The sequence below is a fragment of the Podarcis pityusensis genome (assembly GCF_964106645.2).
Source record: "Podarcis pityusensis genome assembly, chromosome: 1".
NCBI lineage: Eukaryota > Metazoa > Chordata > Lepidosauria > Squamata > Lacertidae > Podarcis > Podarcis pityusensis.
Genome location: NC_138028.1, coordinates 92004022 through 92010021, shown reverse-complemented (window position 1 = coordinate 92010021; position 6000 = coordinate 92004022). Strand labels below are relative to the sequence as shown.

Sequence of the window (6000 nt, the reverse complement as noted above, 5' to 3'; positions counted from 1 at the left end):
GTGCAGAGGTCACTCAAGGAGCCCATCAGAGGCCAAGAAAGTTCAGAGCAGAGGCTCTGTCATCTCCGATGCATTCACCTCAGACTAGCACACATTCTGTGAGGGAAGGGAATAAGCCTGCTGTCCAAACTGGCCCATGAGGCCATTTTAGATTTATTGTACAATTCTGGAGTTTTGATGAATTGAAACAATTTGTTGAATCACATCCCATCCTACCTCCCACCTTCAGATAATACTGCTTGGCTGGGGCAATGTTGTTACAGTTGAAGGAGTGAACCTCTGAAGGATACAAATTAAGAGAAATAACAAATAACAGCCATTCATCTGCACACAGTGCCTCAAGCGACAAAACGGCCACAGAACACATTTGGAAAATTCATCTCGATAAGTGTGGGAAGCAAAAGAGTCCTATACGTCACAGGTTCCTACAATGGAGAACCATCACTTTAAACAAACAGGTAGATTATTGTCCCTGAATAAGCAGAATCCTGACATCATCTAGTCATTTGCTCCTGGTACTGTACTTCCTTCCTAATAAACCCTGTTTCCCACCTTAATTCAGACCTCCAGTAACTAGAGATCTGTGGTGACAAAGGGCTCCCTGAAAAGCAAAGTTAGCACAGGCAGCAGCTTATTTTAACATATCTCAGTGGGCTGTCAAAACTGATGTCAGTAGGTTCCAAGCCCAAAAGATCCTTTCTCAGCTATTGTGTGAATAAATGCACAAAGCTTACTGAGAAACTGCTGGTGTTTTTCTTCTTCCAGGAAACAGAATTAGGTGTATTTATATATATTCAAAGAAATGAAGGATAGATTAGATGTTGTGATAACTGCCTTTGCACTGACAGCAAACTGGACAAGTCACATTGCTCCATTAAAAAATATATTCTGTTTTCAACAGGTGTTTAACACATGCTGTTCTGACACTAATCCATCTCGAGTCTTGTAAATGGGGTAGAATGGATGCATAAATAAAATATTCCTCTTACTGGGCAACAGTGCCTTGTTTTTGATCAGCCCTGTAGTAAATCAGGCATTATAAAATACAATGTTTTAAAAACACAGTATCATCTTACTCCCAGGGTCAAAGAAAGTACTGTATAGTGCTATCAATTGAGAAACAACACTTGGGTCAGGATCGGTCAAAAGACTATGCAAAGAGCTGCATGTGCAGATTTTTTGTGGAGATTACGACACTAAGAATCAGAATTGTAGAGTTGGAAGGAACCCCAATGGTCATCTAGTTCAACCCCCTGCAGAAATGACAGCTAAAGAATCTCTGACAGATGGTCATTCAACCACTATTTAAAAACCTGCAATGAAGAAGAGGCTACTACCTTCCAAGGTAGTCCAGGCCACTGTCAAACAGCTAAACAAACTTCTTTTGTTTAGTCAGAATTTGTACCCTATTTGGGGATTACATTGCTCTGCATGGCCTATTATGAACCTATTGCGAACCGCCCTGTGATCTTTGGATGAAGGGCAGTACACAAACTTAATATAGTAATAATAATTACGCTATATTCAGGTATATTGGTTTTTTTTGCAGAACTGGAAGCTCAGCTGATATGGAAAATCGGACTAAACCTTGACCTAACTCTAACCTGTAGGCAATTCTCTTCACTGAATGTCAGCTCATTCGGTCCCTCATGAAAATCCCATATGACCTTGGCCCTTTGGGACTCCCAAGTCCCAAAACCATTCATAAACAGCAGTGGTAGCACCTTCAACTTTGAGAATCATAACAAAGAGTCTTGTGGCACCTTAAAAGACTCACAAATTTATTCTGGCGTCGCCACAAGCTTTTTGTAGACCATTTTCTGTAACCCATGAATACTTATCCTCTTGCCACCGTCAATTTGTTGAAGTCTCTGAGGTGCCACGAGACTTGTTCCTCGTTCCCCGCTGCAGCAGACCAACACAGCCCCTCCTCTGGAAATATTCAAGAATGGCATTCTCTGCGCGAGATAAGATCTCCCTAAATCTTTTGTCTGGCGTTATCTCCGTGGACATAAACCTGCTTCCGGGGGGGGGGGATGCGTTGGGAGTGAAAGGAGCATTTTGCTCAGAGAAGCCCCTTTCTGGCAACCTTGCCCTCCCCTTGCCTTGGAAGCACCCGCTTCGCCCTCTGGAGCAGCAGCTTCGTGGGATCCCAGCAGGTGCATCCCTCACGCTCGCCTACGACACGCCCCGGCGAAGAAGCTCCTTCCCAGGCCCGGCCCCTTTCGTCTCTTTTGCATATATGCCGCAGCTACCCAATCAGCGCGGGCGCTGCTCCTCTCGCGCGCGCCTCTCGCCGGGGGTTGCTGTGGCGACGGACTAAACCAGAGGCTGCCCGCCAGCCTGCAACAAGCTCGGCTGGGGAGGAGGAGGGAGGAGGAGGAGAAGGGGGAAGAGGAGGGCTCGCTTATCAGCCGCGCAAGGTGCTGCAGCGGCTGGAGCCGAAGACGGAGAGCGGGCGCAAGAAAAGCGGCGAGGCGAAACATCCTAGTCGAAGCGCTCCAGGTAAAGGAACTGTGAGGCTCAGCAGGAGACGGCAGGGGAACAAAAGCCGCGTGTGTAGAGCTGGGGGGGGGGGTGCAAGGCGAGAAAGGGGTGAGGGGAACTTGGCAAAATGGAAGCGGGGTAGATTGTGGCGTGGATGGGCGCTCCTTCCCCGTTTGGGGTTGTGGTCGTTGTCTTTATTTTGTGTGTGTGTGTGTGTGTGTGTGCAGCTTCCTTCCTTGCCTCTATTGTGCGCGCACTGCACACAATCAATAAGGCGCATCCCGGCTCTTGCGGATTCCCCCCCCCTCCCCACCTCGCAAAGCGACGGTGTTTGGTGCGTGAAGGTTTGCAGATCAAAAAACGGCATTAAAGTTGGGGACGGAGTTTCTTGCGAAGGGGGGGGGGCGAGGAAGCTGAAGTGGCAGAGGGGTTGGTGGGGCTGGGTTGTGGAGGAAGGCGTGAAGGCGAAGAAACTTCCCACTTGGGCTTGAAGGCTGTTGGTCGAGTGCTTTTGCAGGGTTAAGTTCTGTATGCAGATATTCACGGTTTTGTGCCCGTTGTGTGAAGGTGCCTGATTTATTTTAATTTGTAATAATAATAATAATAATAGGCTACACCAGAGAACTGTGCATGGGGCTCTTTGGAGTTCCGGCTATCCATGGTGGTTTATGGGACTGCGGTGTTCTGGAAAAAAGAACACAACCATTTAAAATAAGGGCCACCGTGTGTAAAAGGAAGGGGTGCCTCAGAACCAAAGCTGCAGCAACCACTTGTCAGTTGGGGATTCCACAATCATGCACCGGTTGTTTCTTCTTGACTCTGCCATGGTTTTAAGAATGATTTCTGGGAAAGAAAAAGCTGCCACCTTGCATAAACCACACATTTAGTATTCAATTTAAGAGTCTCCTTGAGTTACTTCTCAGAACGTTTTTCTTTCTCCTTACAAATTAGCATCCATTTCTCCTTTCCATGTGATTGTATCTCCATATTTTATGTACTTATAGCTTAATTTATTATTATTATTATTATTATTTAGAAATCCTCATTCTGCCATACCTTGTCTGGTAGGGATTTCATTAGTGGGGCTAGTTGTCATAAGAAGACAGATTTGTGGAAGTTTGGGGGTGATTAAAGGAATAGCTTTGTTCAGAAAGACTGCGTGGAAGGAATTGGTTTCCAAAGCAAACCTGGCTATACTGACCCAAGCTTGCAGGGCTGTAGCATAGGCTTTGCTACAAAGGCAAATGGCTGCGTAGAGTGAAAGGGAGAGCTACAAGAGGTTAGTGAGCAGGCAGTGCCTTCTCTTATTTGCCTGTGTTCTGGTCATCCCTCACCCCCTTGAAATAGCAAGTCAAGAACATCATTAAATAAATAGAAACCACATCTTACATTATCAGAGGATCTGCTCTGGTACACAGACCCAATCCTTTTGCTACTAGGTCTGTTACCTGCCAAACAGCCAGCCAGAGCTGCATCCATATCGGAATTGTCACATTGCAGAGGCAAGGCATTGCTTCCAAAATGCATTAACTCCTTTCCTGGCTGTGTCTGATGCTCAACAGACTGTTCCTACAATCTGGGGACGACTCACCATGCCTTTTTGTTGTACCTATTGTCCTCTTATTAATAATGATTTCTAACATTAATGATAGGATGAATGAAAGTATGAATTTTTAAAAAACGTCCTAGAGGTAAAACGAAGATACTATACAAAGGATGAATTTTCACCACCCTGTGGAAATTTGCATGCAAGGGTTGTTTAAGTACATGATCATCCATACTGCACTCACCAATGCAAAAAGCACTGTTTCTGTTGGATATATTGAAAAATAGGATTTCCCTGCTTTTATAAAGATTTGAGGGAAATCCAAACACTTTCCAGTCTATTATTGAGATAGCTCAGCATCTGTAGTAGGCAAAAATGCTAAGCGTTCTCAGAGCAGTGGGGCAGAAAATGCGTACATTTCTGGATGATTGTTTCCCCATCTGGGATAGCTGATTTCATACTTCTTGTAACGGGAGTTTAAGTGTTTTTTTTTAAAAAAAAAAAAGAAAGAAAAGAGAGCTGCTTAGCATCTCACCCTTTGAATCAGGAGGATGTGACTCATTTTTCCTTTCACCACTCTGATTCATAATATATTCCCCTCTTTCTTTTATACATATGGATTTGAAGCCCCAGAAGGCATTGGCAAGGTCATCTGTTTGAATGCTTGTGGGGAGTTATTTCATTGGATTATTGGAAAATGTCAAGTATAAATAGAATTCCAACGTGAATCTATAAATAACCAGCCAAAGCCAAATCTACACCTCTTCAATTATAATTACACAGCAGAAATTTAATTCACAATTGTTCCTAAAGGCTTGGGTGTTTTTTGCATTTATTTGCTGTGGCACTCATAGAAGAGGGGAACAAAAAGTCGAGGAGAGCCTAAATTCAAATATCACATCAAAAATGGACTTGTGGGGGTGATTTGGAGGCAAGTCCTAGATTCTCACCTTCACTGCATCATTTGTTGCATAGGAATCACTCAGCCTTGCCTACCTCATGGGGTTGTGGTGAGCCCTGTGAAAGACTTGGCATGGTAAAATGCCCTATAAGCAGCGTTAGTAACAACTTCAATAACAATCATGCTTTGTACCAGTTGTATCTTTGTTGATGCTGCTTTTAGATATATAACACAATGCATGGCACAGGATAGCGAGAGGTTGTTCTCTGGATGGGCATTGCACTTGCGTAGAGCTCAGCTGTTGTTCCCAATGCAGGTACCATAGCTCAGTGAGAGCACATGCTTGGCATGCAGAAGGTCCCAAGTTAAATCCTTGGCATCTCCAATTGGAAGAATTTGGTAGCAGATGATGTGAAAGACCCTTTCACTTGTGTCAGATGATAGCAATGAGGTCATCCTTGGTAGCTGTGCCCCCCTTTTTTTTACCAAGAATGAGCACCTTGTAAAGTTAAACTTTACATGCCCCCCAAATAATTACTACAATGTCCTATGTGCGTTCTACAGAACGGGGATGCAGCCTTGCAGGTGTTGAGGCTGCAAATCCAAGGCCGACAGGCATTGTGGTATCTCTGCATTAGCCTCTGTTATTGCCATTTCCACTGCTTCTAAACTGCGGGTGTAGGGAATGTGCACATGAAAATGGCATGGGCAAGCTCACATCATGTCATCCTTCTGAAAGAATTGTATATCTCTTATTTCTGGGTCTGACCTGGGTCTCTGTTTACGTGGCATTCCATATTCTGCACTCTTTGAGAACCTGGAAGCTGAAGCTGTTATTTTTTAGCACAGGCCAGCACAAATACAAGTTTGCATGCCAATTATAAGATGTGAACACAATTTTCTAATAATACAGTGGTACCCCAGCTTACAAACACCTCGGGTTACAAACACTTTGTGTTGCAGACTCCGCTAACCCAGAAGTAGTACCTCAGGTTAAGAACTTTGCCCCAGTATGAGAACAGAAATTGTGCAGCGGCGGCAGTGGGAAGCCCCATTAGCTAAAGTG

General features: G+C 44.5%; 1 protein-coding gene across 2 annotated transcripts in view; it reads left to right on the top strand.

The window, feature by feature from the left end:
* The first annotated feature begins 2351 nt into the window (after nt 1–2351).
* LOC308477442 (uncharacterized protein) overlaps nt 2352–6000 on the top strand; it is a 73825-nt gene continuing 70176 nt past the window's right edge. The window contains exon 1 of one of the 2 annotated variants that reach the window (XM_081006011.1): nt 2352–2505. The gene's annotated coding sequence lies outside the window, so the exon portion shown is untranslated. The remainder of the gene's footprint in view (nt 2506–6000) is intronic. The other variant, XM_081006010.1, reaches the window with a different exon arrangement.